A 21,849-nucleotide genomic window follows, 5' to 3' on the forward strand; every position below is an offset into this window, starting at 1 on the left:
AACTGGTACCTATCCTGTGAGATCTTTAACAATTAAAGTTAAGTAAAAAGATGTTAAATGATTAAATTAAATCAAGGGCGCAGGAAATCTTGTACCCGGTACTCATGTAAGAGGATAAGGGCAAGAAAATCCTACTAACAAATGAAACAGAGTTTCGAAAACAAATGAAACAGTTAAATGCTTCAAAAGTAAAATTGGTAGTCCAAGGATGTAGGCATACCTTGCCAAGTCTCTATAGGACATAAAGCAAGTTTTTCCTACTGAATTTAATATGATACTTACAGAATTAGCGAACTTTTGTGCTCTGAAAAAGTAAGCTAATTCCCTACCGTTGTATGTATCATCATCTCTGACTGACGTGTAGGGGTGCGAGGTGTCAACTGGTGACGAGAACTGCTGCTGAGGTCCCAATTCAGCAACTAAAGTTCGAGCTAGAGGAACTATGGCCCTCTTTGTCCTCCTACAGTCAGATTGCAGAAGATTGGGTACTCTTGACCCGGGGCAGACCACAGTACCAGGGTACCAATATGATGATCTGTCAAAATGAGAAATATTCAAGGGACATAGATGGTAAACACGAGTAATAACAAGGAGGGAGAGATGACCAATTAAGAGTATGACTGCGGCCTACAGTCACCACGTAATCCAAAGTTGTCTCACCTTCACCATATGTTACTCTCGTAATGCACAATACACCGCACCTTATAAAAAATGAAATTGAATATGAAAAATAGTAAAGCTACGTTAACAAAGTTAAATACGCTTACCATAAATTACCACTTGGCACCAGTACCTGAGTGAAGCTCCTAGGACAGGCCCCCATATAACTTGTGACGGTAACGCGTTGGTGTTCGGCTGTTTAAGGCTAGGGGTATGGCCTCGTCACATAGTTATAAAAAAAAAATAGAAAACTGGAACTTCGTCTGTGGTAAGGTAAGGAGAAGACACACAAAACACAAGTAAACTTTAACAATGAAATTTTAATTACGTTAAATAAATCAAAACATGAAAAAATGGACAAACAAATTCGTATAATAAAATCAATCAGTCAAAATAATAAGAATAATTAAATGACACAATGAAAAGTTACGTTAAGACAAAATAACAAGAAGTGCAATACAAAATAAAAGGTAAGGTGCTGGAATATTGGCTTTAAGCTACCACCTCTCTCAGTACACGCTAACGTCTAGCCGGGAGAAGTGTTAACTGTGGAAGCACTGAATATTCTGAGGTCTGAGGTCGTGGCGACCCCAGACATCAAGTAGTATGGGGGGGGCGAGTGCAGTTGCAGCCAGACCGGCGACCAATCAGCGGAGCCGGTAGTAAGACAGGTAGTTTGGTGGTTTGAGTCTGAGCAGGTGTCTCTGGCTGCATACGTTTTGCGCTCTGGCAAACCTTGCTGGTGTTGTTGTCGTTGTTGGACATTTCTTCCATAGTAGTTTTATATAGTTTTAACGACGTAATTGTGGAGGGAAGAGCAGGCTCAATCTCTTGAAGGAGATTATCGTCACAATATTTTGTAGCCAAATTCTGGCTCTCTGCACGTATTCGCAGTTTGAAATTACGATTTTTTTATACCCAACATATGCCAAGTATTGAAAGCGGCGTTTGGTCACATTTGTCCTAAACCTCCCTGCAGTTTTCAAAATATCCCAAACATCTCAATATCGAGACCTGAGGCATATTTTGGAGCCAACGTTTGGCTCTCTGCACGAATTCACAGTTTGATATTACGACTTTTTAAACCCAACATTTGCCAAGTACTGAAAGTGGCAGTGAGTCACATTTTGCACAAACTCCCCTGCAGTTTTCAAAATATCCCAAATATCTCAATTTCGAGGCCGGAGCCATATTTTTGAGCCAAATTCTGGCTCTCTGCACGTATTCGCAGTTGGAAATTACCACTTTTTTATACCCTACATATGCCAGGGACTGAAAGCGGCGTTTGGTCACATTGGTCTCAATCCCCCCTGCAGTTTTCAAAATATCCCAAACATCCCAATTTCGAGGACTGAACAATATTTTGGAGCCAAATTCTGGCTCTATGCACGTATTTGCAGTTTGAAATTACGAATTTTTATGCCCAACATATGCCAAGAACTGAAAGCAGCAGTGAGCCACATTTTGCACAAACTCCCCTGCAGTTTTCAAAATATCCCAAACATCCCACTTTCGTGGCCTGAGCCAAATTTTGGACCCAAATTCAAGCTCTCTGCACGTTTTCGCAGTTTGAAATTACGACTTTTTATACCAAACATATGCCAAGTTCTGAAAGCGGCGTTTGGTCATATTTGTAGGGGAGCCATATTTTGGAGCAAAATTCAAGCTCTCTGCACGTATTCGCAGTGTAAAATTACGACTTTTTATACCCAACATATTCCAAGTACTGAAAGCAGCGTTTGGTCAAATTTGTCCCAAACCCCCTCAGCAGTTTTCAAAATATCCCAAACATCCCAATTTCGAGAACTGAGCAATATTTTGGAGGCAAATTCTGGTTCTATGCACGTATTCGCAGTTTGAAATTACGACTTTTTATACCCAACATATTCCAAGTACTGAAAGCGACGTTTGGTCATATTTGTCCCAAACCTCACTGCAGTTTTCAAAATATCCAAAACATTTCAATTTCGGCGCCTGAGCCATATTTTGGAGATAAATTCTGGCTCTCTGCACGTATTCGTAGTTTGAAATTACGACTTTTTATACCCAACATATGCCAAGTCTATAAAGCGGCAGTGAGTCACATTTTGCACAAGTTCCCTTGCAGTTTTCGAAATATCCGAAATATCGCAATTTCGACACCAGAGCCATATTTTGGAGCCAAATTCTGGCTCTCTGCACGTATTCGCAGTTTGAAATAACGATTTTTATACCCAACATATGCCAAGTCCTGAAAGCAGCAGTGAATCACATTTAGCACAAACTCCCCTGCAGTTTTCGAAATATCCCAAATATCCTAATTTCGACGCCTGAGCCATATTTTGGATCCAAATTCAAGCTCTCTGCACGTATTCGCAGTTTGAAATTACGAATTTTTTATACCCAACATATGCCAAGTACTGAATGCGGCGTATGGTTACATTTGTCCCAAACCTCCCTGCAGTTTCCAAAATATCCCAAACAACACAAAATCGAGGCCTGAGCCACATTTTGGAGCCAAATTCTGGCTTTATGCACGTATTCGCGGTTTGAAATTACGAGATTTTATACCCAACATATGCCGTGTCCTGAAAGCGGCAGTGAGTCACATTTCGCACAAGCTGCCCTGCGGTTTTCAAAATATCCCAAATATCCCAATTTCGAGGCCTGAGCAATATTTTGGAGCCAAATTCTGGCTCTCTGCACGTATTCTCAGTTTGAAATTACCACTATTTTATACCCAACATATGCCAGGTACTGAAAGCGGCGTTTGGTTACATTTGTCTCAATCACCCTGCAGTTTTCAAAATATCCCAAACATCCCAATTTCGAGGCCTGAGCCATATTTTGGAGCCAAATTCTGGCTCTATGCACGTATTCGCGGTTTGAAATTACGACATTTTATACCCAACATATGCCAAGTCTTCAAAGCGGCAGTGAGTCACATTTCGCACAAACTCCCCTGCAGTTTTCGAAATATCCCAATTTCGAGGACTGAGGCATATTTTGGAGCCAAATGCTGGCTCTCTGCACGTATTCGCAGTTTGAATTTACGACTTTTTTATATCCAACATATGCCAAGTACTGAACGCGGCATTTGGTCAAATTTGTCCCAAACCCCCCCCCCCTGTAGTTTTCAAAATATCCCAAACATCCCTATTTCGAGGCCTAAGCCATACTTTGGAGCCAAATTCTGGCTCTATGCACGTATTCGTGGTTTGAAATTACGACATTTTATACTCAACATATGCCAAGTCCTGAAAGCGGCAGTGAGTCACTTTTCGCACAAACTCCCCTGCAGTTTTCGAAATATGCCAAATATCCCAATTTCAAGGACTGAACAATATTTTCGAGCCAAATTCTAGCTCTCTGCACGTATTCGCAGTTCGAAAATACGACTTTTTTATGCCCAACATATGCCAAGTACTGAAAGCAGCGTTTGGTCACATTTGTCTCAATCCCCCCTGCAGTTTTCAAAATATCCCAAACATCCCAATTTCGAGGCCTGAGCCATATTTTGGAGCTAAATTCTGGCTCTCTGCACGTATTCGCAGTTTGAAAATACGACTTTTTTATACCCAACATATACCAAGTACAGAAAGCGGCGTTTGGTCACATTTGTCCCAAACCCCCCTACAGTTTTCAAAATATCCCAAACATCCCAATTTCCAGGCCTGAGCCATATTTTGGAGCCAAATTCTGGCTCTATGCATGTATTCGCAGTTTGAAATTATGTGATTTTATACCCAACATATGACAAGTTCTGAAAGCGGCAGTGAGTCACATTTCGCACAAACTCCCCTGCAGTTTTCGAAATATCCCAAATATCCCAATTTTGAGGCCTGAGCCATATTTTGGAGCCAAATTCTAGCTCTCTGCACGTATTCGCAGTTTGAAAATACGACTTTTTTATGCCCAACATATGCCAAGTACTGAAAGCAGCGTTTGGTCACATTTGTCTCAATCCCCCCTGCAGTTTTCAAAATATCCCAAACATCCTAATTTCAAGGCCTGAGCCATATTTTGGAGCTAAATTCTGGCTCTCTGCACGTATTCGCAATTTGAAATTACGATTTTTTTATACCCAACATATACCAAGTTACAGAAAGCGGCGTTTGGTCACATTTGTCCCAAACCCCCCTACAGTTTTCAAAATATCCCAAACATCCCAATTTCGAGGCCTGAGCCATATTTTGGAGCCAAATTCTGGCTCTATGCACGTATTCGCGGTTTGAAATTATGAGATTTTATACCCAACATATGCCAAGTTCTGAAAGCGGCAGTGAGTCATATTTCGCACAAACTCCCCTGCAGTTTTCGAAATATCCCAAATATCCTAATTTCGACGCCTGAGCCATATTTTGGATCCAAATTCAAGCTCTCTGCACGTATTCGCAGTTTGAAATTACGAATTTTTTATACCCAACATATGCCAAGTACTGAATGCGGCGTATGGTTACATTTGTCCCAAACCTCCCTGCAGTTTCCAAAATATCCCAAACAACACAAAATCGAGGCCTGAGCCACATTTTGGAGCCAAATTCTGGCTTTATGCACGTATTCGCGGTTTGAAATTACGAGATTTTATACCCAACATATGCCGTGTCCTGAAAGCGGCAGTGAGTCACATTTCGCACAAGCTGCCCTGCGGTTTTCAAAATATCCCAAATATCCCAATTTCGAGGCCTGAGCAATATTTTGGAGCCAAATTCTGGCTCTCTGCACGTATTCTCAGTTTGAAATTACCACTATTTTATACCCAACATATGCCAGGTACTGAAAGCGGCGTTTGGTTACATTTGTCTCAATCACCCTGCAGTTTTCAAAATATCCCAAACATCCCAATTTCGAGGCCTGAGCCATATTTTGGAGCCAAATTCTGGCTCTATGCACGTATTCGCGGTTTGAAATTACGACATTTTATACCCAACATATGCCAAGTCTTCAAAGCGGCAGTGAGTCACATTTCGCACAAACTCCCCTGCAGTTTTCGAAATATCCCAATTTCGAGGACTGAGGCATATTTTGGAGCCAAATGCTGGCTCTCTGCACGTATTCGCAGTTTGAATTTTCGACTTTTTTATATCCAACATATGCCAAGTACTGAACGCGGCATTTGGTCAAATTTGTCCCAAACCCCCCCCCCTGTAGTTTTCAAAATATCCCAAACATCCCTATTTCGAGGCCTAAGCCATACTTTGGAGCCAAATTCTGGCTCTATGCACGTATTCGTGGTTTGAAATTACGACATTTTATACCCAACATATGCCAAGTCCTGAAAGCGGCAGTGAGTCACTTTTCGCACAAACTCCCCTGCAGTTTTCGAAATATGCCAAATATCCCAATTTCAAGGACTGAACAATATTTTCGAGCCAAATTCTAGCTCTCTGCACGTATTCGCAGTTCGAAAATACGACTTTTTTATGCCCAACATATGCCAAGTACTGAAAGCAGCGTTTGGTCACATTTGTCTCAATCCCCCCTGCAGTTTTCAAAATATCCCAAACATCCCAATTTCGAGGCCTAGCCATATTTTGGAGCTAAATTCTGGCTCTCTGCACGTATTCGCAGTTTGAAAATACGACTTTTTTATACCCAACATATACCAAGTACAGAAAGCGGCGTTTGGTCACATTTGTCCCAAACCCCCCAACAGTTTTCAAAATATCCCAAACATCCCAATTTCCAGGCCTGAGCCATATTTTGGAGCCAAATTCTGGCTCTATGCATGTATTCGCAGTTTGAAATTATGTGATTTTATACCCAACATATGACAAGTTCTGAAAGCGGCAGTGAGTCACATTTCGCACAAACTCCCCTGCAGTTTTCGAAATATCCCAAATATCCCAATTTTGAGGCCTGAGCCATATTTTGGAGCCAAATTCTAGCTCTCTGCACGTATTCGCAGTTTGAAAATACGACTTTTTTATGCCCAACATATGCCAAGTACTGAAAGCAGCGTTTGGTCACATTTGTCTCAATCCCCCCTGCAGTTTTCAAAATATCCCAAACATCCTAATTTCAAGGCCTGAGCCATATTTTGGAGCTAAATTCTGGCTCTCTGCACGTATTCGCAATTTGAAATTACGATTTTTTTATACCCAACATATACCAAGTTACAGAAAGCGGCGTTTGGTCACATTTGTCCCAAACCCCCCTACAGTTTTCAAAATATCCCAAACATCCCAATTTCGAGGCCTGAGCCATATTTTGGAGCCAAATTCTGGCTCTATGCACGTATTCGCGGTTTGAAATTATGAGATTTTATACCCAACATATGCCAAGTTCTGAAAGCGGCAGTGTGTCACATTTCGCACAAACTCCCCTGCAGTTTTCGAAATATCCCAAATATCCCAATTTTGAGGCCTGAGCCATATTTTGGAGCCAAATTCTGGCTCTCTGAACGTATTCGCAGTTTGAAATTACGACTTTTTATACCCAACATGTGCCAAGTACTGAAAGCGGCAGTGAGTCAAATTTTGCACAAACTCCCGTGCAGTTTTCGAAATATCCCAAATATCCCAATTTCGACGCCTGAGCCATATTTTGGAGCCAAATTCTGGCTCTATGCACGTATTCGCAGATTGAATTTACGACTTTTTTATACCCAACATATACCAAGTACTGAAAGCGGCGTTTGGTCTCATTTTTCCAAAGCCCTCCTTGCAGTTTTCAAAATATCACAAACATCCCAATTTCGAGGCCTGATCCATATTTTGGAGTCAAATTCTATCTCTATGCACGTATTCGCGTTTTGAAATTACGACATTTTATACCCAACATATACCAAGTACTGAAAGCGGCAGTGAGTCACATTTGGCACAAACTCCCCTGCAGTTTTCGAAATATCCCAAACATCCCAATTTCGAGGCCTGAGCCATATTTTGGAGCCAAACTCTGGCCCTCTGCACGTATTCGCAGATTGAAATTACGACTTTTTTATACCCAACATATGCCCAGTACTGAACGCGGCGTGTGGTCACAATTGTCCCAATCCCCCCCTGCAGTTTTCAAAATATCCCAAACATCCCCATTTCGAGGCCTGAGCCATATTTTGGAGCCAAATTCCGGCTCTATGCACGTATTCGCGGTTTGAATTTACGACATTTTTTACCCAACATATGCCAAGTACTGAAAGTGGCGTTTGGTCACATTTGTCCCAAACCTCCCTGCAGTTTTAAAAATATCCCAAACATCCCAATTTGGAGGCCTGAGCCATATTTTGGAGCCAAATTCCGGCTCTATGCACGTATTCGCAGACTGATATAACGACTTTTTATACCCAACATATGCCAATTCCTGAAAGCGGCAGTGAGTTACATTTTGCACAAACTCCCTTGCAGTTTTCGAAATATCCCAAACATCCCAATTTCGAGGCCTGAGCCATATTATGGAGTCAAATTCTGGCTCTCTCCACGTATTCGCAGTTTAATATTACGATTTTTATACCCAACATATGCCAATTCCTGAAAGCGGTTGTGAGTCAAATTTTGCACAAACTCCCGTGCAGTTTTCGAAATATCCAAAATATCCCAATTTCGAGGCCTTAGCCATATTTTGGAGCCAAATTCTGGCTCTCTGCACATATTCGCAGTTTGAAATTACGACTTTATTATACTCAACATATGCCCAGTACTGAACGCGGCGTGTGGTCACAATTGTCCCAAACCCCCCCTGCAGTTTTCAAAATATACCAAACATCCGAATTTCGTGGCCTGAGCCATTTTTTGGAGCAAAATTCAGGCTCTATGCACGTATTCACGGTTTGAAATTACGACTTTTTATACCCAACATATGCCAAGTTCTGAAAGCGGCGTTTGGTCATATTGGTCCCAAACCCCCCTAGAGTTTTCAAAATATCGCAAACATCCCAATTTCGAGGACAGAGCAATATTTTTGAGCCAAATTCTGGCTCTATGCACGTATTCGCAATTTAAAATTACCTTTTTATACCCAACATATGCCAAGTCATGAAAGCGGCAGTGAGTCAACTTTTCCACAAACTCCCTTGCAGTTTTCGAAATATCCGAAACATCCCAATTTTGAGGCCTGAGCCATATTTTGGAGCCAAACTCTGGCTCTCTGCACGTATTCGCAGTTTGAAATTACTTCTTTTTTATACCCAACATATACCAAGTACAGAAAGCGGCGTTTGGTCATATTTGTCCCAAAACCCCCCCTGCAGTTTTCAAAATATCCCTAACATCCCAATTTCGAGGCCTGAGCCATATTTTGGAGCCAAATTCTGGCTCTATGCACGTATTCGCGGTTTGAAATTACGAGATTTTATACCCAACATATGCCAAGTTCTGAAAGCGGCAGTCAGTCACATTTCGCACAAACTCCCCTGCAGTTTTCGAAATATCCCAAATATCCCAATTTTGAGGCCTGAGCCATATTTTGGAGCCAAATTCTGGCTTTCTGCACGTATTCGCAGTTTGAAATTATGACTTTTTATACCCAACATATGCAAAGTACTGAAAGTGGCGTTTGGTCACATTTGTCCCAAACCTGCCTGCAGTTTTCAAAATATCCCAAACATCCCAATTTCGAGGCATGAGCCATATTTTGGAGCCAAATTCTGGCTCTCTGCACGTATTCGCAGTTTGAATTTATGAATTTATATACCAAACATGCCAAGTACTGAAAGCGGCGTTTGGTCACATTTGTCTCAATCCCCCCTGCAGTTTTCAAAATTTCCCAAACATCCCAGTTTCGAGGCCTGAGCCATATTTTGGAGCCAAGTTCTAGTTCTCTGCACGTATTCGCAGTTTGAAATTACGACTTTTTTATACCCAACATATGCCCAGTACTGAACGCGGCATTTGGTCACATTTGTCCCAAACCCCCCCCCCCCCCTGCAGTTTTCAAAATATCACAAACATCCCAATTTTGAGGCCTGAGCCATATTTTGGAGCCAAATTCTGGCTCTCTGAACGTATTCGCAGTTTGAAATTACGATTTTTTTATACCCAACATATGCCCAGTACTGAACGCGGCGTTTGGTCACATTTGTCCCAAACCCCCCCAGTAGTTTTCAAAATATCTCAAACATCCCAATTTCGTGGCCTGAGCCATATTTTGGAGCAAAATTCAGGCTCTATGCACGTATTCGCGGTTTGAAATTACGACATTTTTTACCCAACATATGCCAAGTCCTGAAAGCGGCAGTGAGTCACATTTCGCACAAACTCCCTTGCAGTTTTCGAAATATCCCAAATATCCCAATTTCGAGGCCTGAGCAATATTTTGGAGCCAAATTTTGACTCTCTGCAAGTATTCGCAGTTTGATATTACGACTTTTTATACCCAACATATGCCAAGTACTGAAAGCGGCAGTGAGTCACATTTTGCACAAACTCCCCTGGAGTTTTCAAAATATACCAAACATCCCAATTTCGAGGACAGAGCAATATTTTTAAGCCAAATTCTGGCTCTATGCACGTATTCGCAGTTTAAAATTACCTTTTTATACCCAACATACGCCAAGTCATGAAAGCGGCAGTGAGTCAAATTTTGCACAAAATCCGGTGCAGTTTTCGAAATCTCCCAAATATCCCAATTTCGACGCCTGAGCCATATTTTGGAGCCAAATTCTGGCTCTATGCACGTATTCGCAGTTTGAAATTACGACTTTTTATACCCAACATATACCAAGTTCTGAAAGCGGCGTTTGGTCATATTGGTCCCAAACCCCCCTGGAGTTTTCAAAATATCCCACACATCCCAATTTCGAGGACAGAGCAATATTTTTTAGCCAAATTCCGGCTCTATGCACGTATTCGCAATTTAAAATTACCTTTTTATACCCAACATATGCCAAGTCATGTAAGCGGCAGTGAGTCAAATTTGTCCCAAACCTCCCTGCAGTTTTCGAAATATCCCAAACATCCCAATTTCGAGGCCTGAGCCATATTTTGGAGCCAAGTTCTGGCTCTCTGCACGTATTCGCAGTTTGAAATTACGACTTTTTTATACCCAACATATACCAAGTACTGAAAGCGGCGTTTGGTCTCATTTGTCCCAAACCCTCCCTGCAGTTTTCAAAATATCACAAACATCCCAATTTCGAGGCCTGATCCATATTTTGGAGTCAAATTCTATCTCTATGCACGTATTCGCGTTATGAAATTACGACATTTTATACCCAACATATACCAAGTACTGAAAGCGGCAGTGAGTCACATTTGGCACAAACTCCCCTGCAGTTTTCGAAATATCCCAAACATCCCAATTTCGAGGCCTGAGCCATATTTTGGAGCCAAACTCTGGCTCTCTGCACGTATTCGCAGTTTAAAATTACGACTTTTTTATACCCAACATATGCCCAGTACTGAACGCGGCGTGTGGTCACAATTGTCCCAAACCCCCCCTGCAGTTTTCAAAATATCCCAAACATCCCCATTTCGAGGCCTGAGCCATATTTTGGAGCCAAATTCCGGCTCTATGCACGTATTCGCGGTTTGAAATTACGACATTTTTTACCCAACATATGCCAAGTACTGAAAGTGGCGTTTGGTCACATTTGTCCCAAACCTCCCTGCAGTTTTAAAAATATCCCAAACATCCCAATTTGGAGGCCTGAGCCATATTTTGGAGCCAAATTCCGGCTCTATGCACGTATTCGCAGACTGATATTACGACTTTTTATACCCAACATATGCCAATTCCTGAAAGCGGCAGTGAGTCACATTTTGCACAAACTCCCTTGCAATTTTCGAAATATCCCAAATATCCCAATATCGAGGCCTGAGCAATATTATGGAGCCAAATTCTGGCTCTCTCCACGTATTCGCAGTTTAATATTACGATTTTTATACCCAACATATGCCAATTCCTGAAAGCGGCAGTGAGTTACATTTTGCACAAACTCTATTGCAGTTTTCGAAATATCCCAAACATCCCAATTTCGAGGCCTGAGCCATATTTTGGAGCAAAATTCAGGCTCTATGCACGTATTCGCGGTTTGAAATTACGACATTTTTTACCCAACATATGCCAAGTCCTGAAAGCGGCAGTGAGTCACATTTTGCACAAACTCCCCTGGAGTTTTCAAAATATCCCAAACATCCCAATTTCGAGGACAGAGCAATATTTTTAAGCCAAATTCTGGCTCTATGCACGTATTCGCAGTTTAAAATTACCTTTTTATACCCAACATATGCCAAGTCATGAAAGCGGCAGTGAGTCAAATTTTGCACAAACTCCCCTGCAGTTTTCGAAATATCCCAAACATCCCAATTTTGAGGCCTGAGCCATATTTTGGAGCCAAACTCTGGCTCTCTGAACGTATTCGCAGTTTGAAATTACTTCTTTTTTATACCCAACATATACCAAGTACAGAAAGCGGCGTTTGGTCACATTTGTCCCAAAACCCCCCCTACAGTTTTCAAAATATCCCAAACATCCCAATTTCGAGGCCTGAGCCAAATTTTGGAGCCAAATTCTGGCTCTATGCACGTATTCGCGGTTTGAAATTACGAGATTTTATACCCCAACATATGCCAAGTTCTGAAAGCGGCAGTCAGTCACATTTCGCACAAACTCCCCTGCAGTTTTCGAAATATCCCAAATATCCCAATTTTGAGGCCTGAGCCATATTTTGGAGCCAAATTCTGGCTTTCTGCACGTATTCGCAGTTTGAAATTACGACTTTTTATACCCAACATATGCCAAGTACTGAAAGTGGCGTTTGGTCACATTTGTCCCAAACCTCCCTGCAGTTTTCAAAATATTGCAAACATCCCAATATCGAGTCATGATCCATATTTTGGAGCCAAATTCTGGCTCTCTGCACGTATTCGCAGTTTAAAATTACGACTTTTTATACCCAACATATGCCAAGTTCTGAAAGAGGCGTTTAGTCATATTGGTCCCAAACCCCCCTGGAGTTTTCAAAATTTCCCAAACATCCCAATTTCGAGGACAGAGCAATATTTTTGAGCCAAATTCTGGCTCTATGCACGTATTCGCAATTTAAAATTACCTTTTTATACCCAACATATGCCAAGTACTGAAAGCGGCGTTTGGTCACATTTGTCTCAATCCCCCCTGCAGTTTTCAAAATATCCCAAACACCCCAATTTCGAGGCCTGAGCCATATTTTGGAGCTAAATTCTGGCTCTCTGCACGTATTCGCAGTTTGAAATTACGACTTTTTTATACCCAACATATGCCAAGTACTGAAAGCATCAGTGAGTCACATTTTGCACAAACTCCCCTGCAGTTTTCGAAATATCCAAAATATCCCAATTTCAAGGCCTGAGCAATATTTTGGAGCCAAATTCTGGCTCTCTGCACGTATACGCAGTTTGAAATTACGACTTTTTTATACCCAACATATGCCAAGTACTGAAAGCGGCGTTTGGTCACATTTGTCTCAATCCCCCCTGCAGTTTTCAAAATATCCCAAACACCCCAATTTCGAGGCCTGAGCCATATTTTGGAGCCAAATTCTGGCTCTCTGCACATATTCGCAGTTTGAAATTACGAAATTTTTATACCCAACATATGCCCAGTACTGAACGCGGCGTGTGGTCACAATTGTCCCAAACCCCCCCTGCAGTTTTCAAAATATCCCAAACATCCGAATTTCGTGGCCTGAGCCATTTTTTGGAGCAAAATTCAGGCTCTATGTACGTATTCGCGGTTTGAAATTACGACATTTTTTACCCAACATATGCCAAGTCCTGAAAGCGGCAGTGAGTCACATTTCGCTCAAACTCCCTTGCAGTTTTCGAAATATCCCAAATATCCCAATTTCGACGCCTGAGCCATATTTTGGAGCCAAATTCTGGCTCTCTGCACGTATTCGCAGTTTGAAATTACGACTTTTTATACCCAACATATGCCAAATACTGAAAGCAGCAGTGAGTCACATTTTTTACAAACTCCCCAGCAGTTTTCAAAATATCCCAAACATCCCACTTTCGAGGCCTGAGCCATATTTTGGAGCCAAATTCAAGCTCTCTGCACGTATTCGCAGTTTGAAATTACGACTTTTTATACCCAACATATGCCAAGTTCTGAAAGCGGCGTTTAGTCATATTGGTCCCAAACCCCCCTGGAGTTTTCAAAATATCCCAAACATCCCAATTTCGAGGACAGAGCAATATTTTTGAGCCAAATTCTGGCTCTATGCACGTATTCGCAATTTAAAATTACCTTTTTATACCCAACATATGCCAAGTTCTGAAAGCGGCGTTTAGTCATATTGGTCCCAAACCCCCCTGCAGTTTTCGAAATATCCCAAACATCCCAATTTTGAGGCCTAAGCCATATTTTGGAGCCAAACTCTGGCTCTCTGCACGTATTCGCAGTTTGAAATTACTTCTTTTTTATACCCAACATATACCAAGTACAGAAAGCGGCGTTTGGTCACATTTGTCCCAAAACCCCCCCTGCAGTTTTCAAAATATCGAAAAACATCCCAATTTCGAGGCCTGAGCCATATTTTGGAGCCAAATTCTGGCTCTATGCACGTATTCGCTGTTTGAAATTACGAGATTTTATACCCAACATATGCCAAGTTCTGAAAGCGTCAGTCAGTCACATTTCGCACAAACTCCCCTGCAGTTTTCGAAATATCCCAAATATCCCAATTTTGAGGCCTGAGCCATATTTTGGAGCCAAATTCTGGCTTTCTGCACGTATTCGCAGGTTGAAATTACGACTTTTTATACCCAACATATGCCAAGTACTGAAAGTGGCGTTTGGTCACATTTGTCCCAAACCTCCCTGGAGTTTTCAAAATATCGCAAACATCCCAATTTCGAGGCATGAGCCATATTTTGGAGCCAAATTCTGGCTCTCTGCACGTATTCGTAGTTTGAATTTTTGAATTTATATACCAAACATGCAAAGTACTGAAAGCGGCGTTTGGTCACATTTGTCTCAATCCCCCCTGCAGTTTTCAAAATATCCCAAACATCCCAGTTTCGAGGCCTGAGCCATATTTTGGAGCCAAGTTCTGGTTCTCTGCACGTATTCGCAGTTTGAAATTACGACTTTTTTATACCCAACATATGCCCAGTACTGAACGCGGCATTTGGTCACATTTGTCCCAAACCCCCCCTGCAGTTTTCAAAATATCACAAACATCCCAATTTTGAGGCCTGAGCCATATTTAGGAGCCAAATTCTGGCTCTCTGAAAGTATTCGCAGTTTGAAATTACGACTTTTTTATACCCAACATATGCCCAGTACTGAACGCGGCGTTTGGTCACATTTGTCCCAAACCCCCCCTGTAGTTTTCAAAATATCCCAAACATCCCAATTTCGTGGCCTGAGCCATATTTTGGAGCAAAATTTAGGCTCTATGCACGTATTCGCGGTTTGAAATTACGACATTTTTTACCCAACATATGCCAAGTCCTGAAAGCGGCAGTGAGTCACATTTTGCACAAACTCCCCTGGAGTTTTCAAAATATCCCAAACATCCCAATTTCGAGGACAGAGCAATATTTTTAAGCCAAATTCTGGCTCTATGCACGTATTCGCAGTTTAAAATTACCTTTTTATACCCAACATATGCCAAGTCATGAAAGCGGCAGTGAGTCAAATTTTGCACAAACTCCCCTGCAGTTTTCGAAATATCCCAAACATCCCAATTTTGAGGCCTGAGCCATATTTTGGAGCCAAACTCTGGCTCTCTGAACGTATTCGCAGTTTGAAATTACTTCTTTTTTATACCCAACATATACCAAGTACAGAAAGCGGCGTTTGGTCACATTTGTCCCAAAACCCCCCCTGCAGTTTTCAAAATATCCCAAACATCCCAATTTCGAGGCCTGAGCCATATTTTGGAGCCAAATTCTGGCTCTATGCACGTATTCGCGGTTTGAGATTACGAGATTTTATACCCAACATATGCCAAGTTCTGAAAGCGGCAGTCAGTCACATTTCGCACAAACTCCCCTGCAGTTTTCGAAATATCCCAAATATCCCAATTTTGAGGCCAGAGCCATATTTTGGAGCCAAATTCTGGCTTTCTGCACGTATTCGCAGTTTGAAATTACGACTTTTTATACCCAACATATGCCAAGTACTGAAAGTGGCGTTTGGTCACATTTGTCCCAAACCTCCCTGCAGTTTTCAAAATATCGCAAACATCCCAATTTCGAGGCATGAGCCATATTTTGGAGCAAAATTCTGGCTCTCTGCACGTATTCTCAGTTTGAATTTATGAATTTATATACCAAACATGCAAAGTACTGAAAGCGGCGTTTGGTCACATTTGTCTCAATACCCCCTGCAGTTTTCAAAATATTCCAAACATCCCAGTTTCGAGGCCTGAGCCATATTTTGGAGCCAAGTTCTGGTTCTCTGCATGTATTCGCAGTTTGAAATTACGACTTTTTTATACCCAACATATGCCAAGTACTGAAAGAGGCAGTGAGTCACATTTCACACAAACTCCCTTGCAGTTTTCGAAATATCCCAAATATCCCAATTTCGAGGCCTGAGCAAAATTTTGGAGCCAAATTTTGGCTCTCTGCAAGTATTCGCAGTTTGATATTACGACTTTTTATACCCAACATATGCCAAGTACTGAAAGCGGCTGTGAGTCACATTTTGCACAAACTCCCGTGCAGTTTTCGAAATATCCCAAACATCCCAATTTTGAGGCCTGAGCCATATTTTGGAGCCAAACTCTGGCTCTCTGAACGTATTCGCAGTTTGAAATGACTTCTTTTTTATACCCAACATATACCAAGTACAGAAAGCGGCGTTTGATCACATTTGTCCCAAACCCCCCCTGCAGTTTTCAAAATATCACAAACATCCCAATTTTGAGGCCTGAGCCATATTTAGGAGCCAAATTCTGGCTCTCTGAACGTATTCGCAGTTTGAAATTACTTCTTTTTTAAACCCAACATATACCAAGTACAGAAAGCGGCGTTTGGTCACATTTGTCCCAAACCCCCCCTGCAGTTTTCAAAATATCCCAAACATCCCAATTTCGAGGCCTGAGCCATATTTTGGAGCCAAATTCTGGCTCTATGCACGTATTCGCGGTTTGATATTAACGCATTTTATACCCAACATATGACAAGTCCTGAAAGCGACAGTGTGCCACATTTCGCACAAACTCCCCTGCAGTTTTCGAAATATCCCAAATATCCCAATTTCGAGGCCTGAGCAATATTTGGAGCCAAATACTGGCTCTCTGCACGTATTCGCAGTTTGAAATTACGACTTTTTTATACCCAACATATACCAAGTACAGAATGCGGCGTTTGGTCACATTTGTCTCAATCCCCCCTGCAGTTTTCGAAATATCCCAAACATCACAATGTCGAGGCCTGAGCCATATTTTGGAGCCAAATTCTGGCTCTCTGAACGTATTCGCAGTTTGAAATTACGACTTTTTTATACCCAACATATACCAAGTTCAGAAAGCGGCAGTGAGTCACATTTCGCACAAACTCCCCCGCAGTTTTCGAAATATCCCAAATATCTCAATTTCGAGGCCTGAGCCATATTTTGGAGCCAAATTCTGGCTCTCTGAACGTATTCGCAGTTTGAATTTACGACTTTTTTATACCCAACATATTCCAAGTCTTGAAAACGGCAGTGAGTCACATTTCGCACAAACTCCCGTGCAGTTTTCGAAATATCCCAAATATCCCAATTTCGACGCCTGAGCCATATTTTGGAGCCAAATTCTGGCTCTATGCACGTATTCGCGGTTTGATATTACCCCATTTTACACCCAACATATGCCAAGTCCTGAAAGCGGCAGTGAGTCACATTTTGCACAAACTCCCCTGGAGTTTTCAAAATATCCCAAACATCCCAATTTCGAGGACAGAGCAATATTTTTAAGCCAAATTCTGGCTCCATGCACGTATTCGCAGTTTAAAATTACCTTTTTATACCCAACATATGCCAAGTCATGAAAGCGGCAGTGAGTCAAATTTTGCACAAACTCCCCTGCAGTTTTCGAAATATCCCAAACATCCCAATTTTGAGGCCTGAGCCATATTTTGGAGCCAAACTCTGGCTCTCTGAACGTATTCGCAGTTTGAAATTGCTTTTTTTTTATACCCAACATATACCAAGTACAGAAAGCGGCGTTTGGTCACCTTTGTCCCAAAACCCCCCCTGCAGTTTTCAAAATATCCCAAACATCCCAATTTCGAGGCCTGAGCCATATTTTGGAGCCAAATTTTGGCTCTATGCACGTATTCGCGGTTTGAAATTACGAGATTTTATACCCAACATATGCCAAGTTCAGAAAGCGGCAGTCAGTCACATTTCGCACAAACTCCCCTGCAGTTTTCGAAATATCCCAAATATCCCAATTTTGAGGCCTGAGCCATATTTTGGAGCCAAATTCTGGCTTTCTGCACGTATTCGCAGTTTGAAATTACGACTTTTATACCCAAAATATGCCAAGTACTGAAAGTGGCGTTTGGTCACATTTGTCCCAAACCTCCCTGCAGTTTTCAAAATATCGCAAACATCCCAATTTCGAGGCATGAGCCATATTTTGGAGCCAAATTCTGGCTCTCTGCACGTATTCGCAGTTTGAATTTATGAATTTATATACCAAACATGCAAAGTACTGAAAGCGGCGTTTGGTCACATTTGTCTCAATCCCCCCCTGCAGTTTTTAAAATATCCCAAACATCCCAGTTTCGAGGCCTGAGCCATATTTTGGAGCCAAGTTCTGGTTTTCTGCACGTATTCGCAGTTTGAAATTACGACTTTTTTATACCCAACATATGCCCAGTACTGAACGCGGCGTTTGGTCACATTTGTCCCAAACCCCCCCTGTAGTTTTCAAAATATCCCAAACATCCCAATTTCGTGGCCTGAGCCATATTTTGGAGCAAAATTCAGGCTCTATGCACGTATTCGCGGTTTGAAATTACGACATTTTTTACCCAACATATGCCAAGTCCTGAAAGTGGCAGTGAGTCACATTTTGCTCGAACTCCCCTGGAGTTTTCAAAATATCCCAAACATCCCAATTTCGTGGCCTGAGCCATATTTTGGAGCCAAATACTGGCTCTATGCACGTATTCGCGGTTTGATATTAACTCATTTTATACCCAACATATGACAAGTCCTGAATGCGACAGTGTGCCACATTTCGCACAAACTCCCCTGCAGTTTTCGAAATATCCCAAATATCCCAATTTCGATGCCTGAGCAATATTTGGAGCCAAATTCTGGCTCTCTGCACGTATTCGCAGTTTGAAATTACGACTTTTTTATACCCAACATATACCAAGTACAGGAAGCGGCGTTTGGTCACATTTGTCTCAATCCCCCCTGCAGTTTTCAAAATATCCCAAACATCACAATGTCGAGGCCTGAGCCATATTTTGGAGCCAAATTCTGGCTCTCTGCACGTATTCGCAGTTTGAAATTACGACTTTTTTATACCTAACATATACCAAGTTCAGAAAGCGGCAGTGAGTCACATTTCGCACAAACTCCCCTGCAGTTTTCGAAATATCCCAAATATCTCAATTTCGAGGCCTGAGCCATATTTTGGAGCCAAATTCTGGCTCTCTGAACGTATTTGCAGTTTGAAATTACGACTTTTTTGTACCCAACATATTCCAAGTCTTGAAAACGGCAGTGAGTCACATTTCGCACAAACTCCCGTGCAGTTTTCGAAATATCCCAAATATCCCAATTTCGACGCCTGAGCCATATTTTGGAGCCAAATTCTGGCTCTATGCACGTATTCGCGGTTTGATATTACCCCATTTTATACCCAACATATGCCAAGTCCTGAAAGCGGCAGAGTCACATTTTGCACAAACTGTCCTGCAGTTTTCAAAATATCTTAAACATCCCACTTTCGAGGCCTGAGCCATATTTTGGAGCCAAATTCAAGCTCTCTGCACGTATTCGCAGTTTGAAATTACTTCTTTTTTATACCCAACATATACCAAGTTCAGAAAGCGGCGTTTGGTCACATTTGTCCCAAAACCCCCCCTGCAGTTTTCAAAATATCCCAAACATCCCAATTTCGAGGCCTGAGCCATATTTTGGAGCCAAATTCTGGCTCTCTGCAGGTATTCGCTGTTTGAATTTATGAATTTATATACCAAACATGCCAAGTACTGAAAGCGGCGTTTGGTCACATTTGTCTCAATCCCCCCTGCAGTTTTCAAAATATCCCAAACATCCCAGTTTCGAGGCCTGAGCCATATTTTGGAGCCAAGTTCTGGCTCTCTGCACGTATTCGCAGTTTGAAATTACGACTTTTTTATACCCAACATATGCCCAGTACTGAACGCGGCATTTGGTCACATTTGTCCCAAACCCCCCCTGCAGTTTTCAAAATATCACAAACATCCCAATTTTGAGGCCTGAGCCATATTTTGTAGCCAAATTCTGGCTCTCTGAACGTATTCGCAGTTTGAAATTACGACTTATTTATACCCAACATATGCCCAGTACTGAACGTGGCGTTTGGTCACATTTGTCCCAAACCCCCCCTGTAGTTTTCAAAATATCCAAAACATCCCAATTTCGTGGCCTGAGCCATATTTTGGAGCAATATTCAGGCTCTATGCACGTATTCGCGGTTTGAAATTACAACATTTTTTACCCAACATATGCCAAGTCCTGAAAGCGGCAGTGAGTCACATTTCGCACAAACTCCCTTGCAGTTTTCGAAATATCCCAAATATCCCAATTTCGAGGCCTGAGCAATATTTTGGAGCCAAATTTTGGCTCTCTGCAAGTATTCGCAGTTTGATATTACGACTTTTTATACCCAATATATGCCAAGTACTGAAAGCGACAGTGAGTCACATTTTGCACAAACTCCCCTGGAGTTTTCAAAATATCCCAAACATCCCAATTTCGAGGATAGAGCAATATTTTTAAGCCAAATTCTGGCTCTATGCACGTATTCGCAGTTTAAAATTACCTTTTTATACCCAACATATGCCAAGTCATGAAAGCGGCAGTGAGTCAAATTTTGCACAAACTCCCGTGCAGTTTTCGAAATAACCCAAATATCCCAATTTTGAGGCCTGAGCCATATTTTGGAGCTAAATTCTGGCTTTCTGCACATATTTGCAGTTTGAAATTACGAATTTTATACCCAACATATGCCAAGTACTGAAAGTGGCGTTTGGTCACATTTGTCCCAAATCTCCCTGCAGTTTTCAAAATATCCCAAACATCCCAATTTCGAGGCATGAGCCATATTTTGGAGCCAAATTCTGGCTCTCTGCTGGTATTCGCAGTTTGAATTTATGAATTTATATACCAAACATGCCAAGTACTGAAAGCGGCGTTTGGTCTCATTTGTCTCAATCCCCCCTGCAGTTTTCAAAATATCCCAAACATCCCAGTTTCGAGGCCTGAGCCATATTTTGGAGCCAAGTTCTGGCTCTCTGCACGTATTCGCAGTTTGAAATTACGACTTTTTTATACCCAACATATGCCCAGTACTGAACGCGGCATTTGGTCACATTTGTCCCAAACCCCCCCCCCTGCAGTTTTCAAAATATCACAAACATCCCAATTTTGAGGCCTGAGCCATATTTTGGAGCCAAATTCTGGCTCTCTGCACGTATTCGCAGTTTGAAATTACGACTTATTTATACCCAACATGTGCCCAGTACTGAACGCGGCGTTTGGTCACATTTGTCCCAAACCCCCCCTGTAGTTTTCAAAATATCCAAAACATCCCAATTTCGTGGCCAGAGCCATATTTTGGAGCAAAATTCAGGCTCTATGCACGTATTCGCGGTTTGAAATCACAACATTTTTTACCCAACATATTGCCAAGTCCTGAAAGCGGCAGTGAGTCACATTTCGCACAAACTCCCTTGCAGTTTTCGAAATATCCCAAATATCCCAATTTCGAGGCCTGAGCAATATTTTGGAGCCAAAATTTGGCTCTCTGCAAGTATTCGCAGTTTGATATTACGACTTTTTATACCCAACATATGCCAAGTACTGAAAGCGGCAGTGAGTCACATTTTGCACAAACTCCCCTGGAGTTTTCAAAATATCCCAAACATCCCAATTTCGAGGACAGAGCAATATTTTTAAGCCAAATTCTGGCTCTATGCACGTATTCGCAGTTTAAAATTACCTTTTTATACCCAACATATGCCAAGTCATGAAAGCGGCAGTGAGTCAAATTTTGCACAAACTCCCGTGCAGTTTTCGAAATATCCCAAACATCCCACTTTCGAGGCCTGAGCCATATTTTGGAGACAAATT

Source organism: Procambarus clarkii, chromosome 23 (genome assembly GCF_040958095.1).
Source record: "Procambarus clarkii isolate CNS0578487 chromosome 23, FALCON_Pclarkii_2.0, whole genome shotgun sequence".
NCBI classification, from domain to species: Eukaryota; Metazoa; Arthropoda; class Malacostraca; order Decapoda; family Cambaridae; genus Procambarus; species Procambarus clarkii.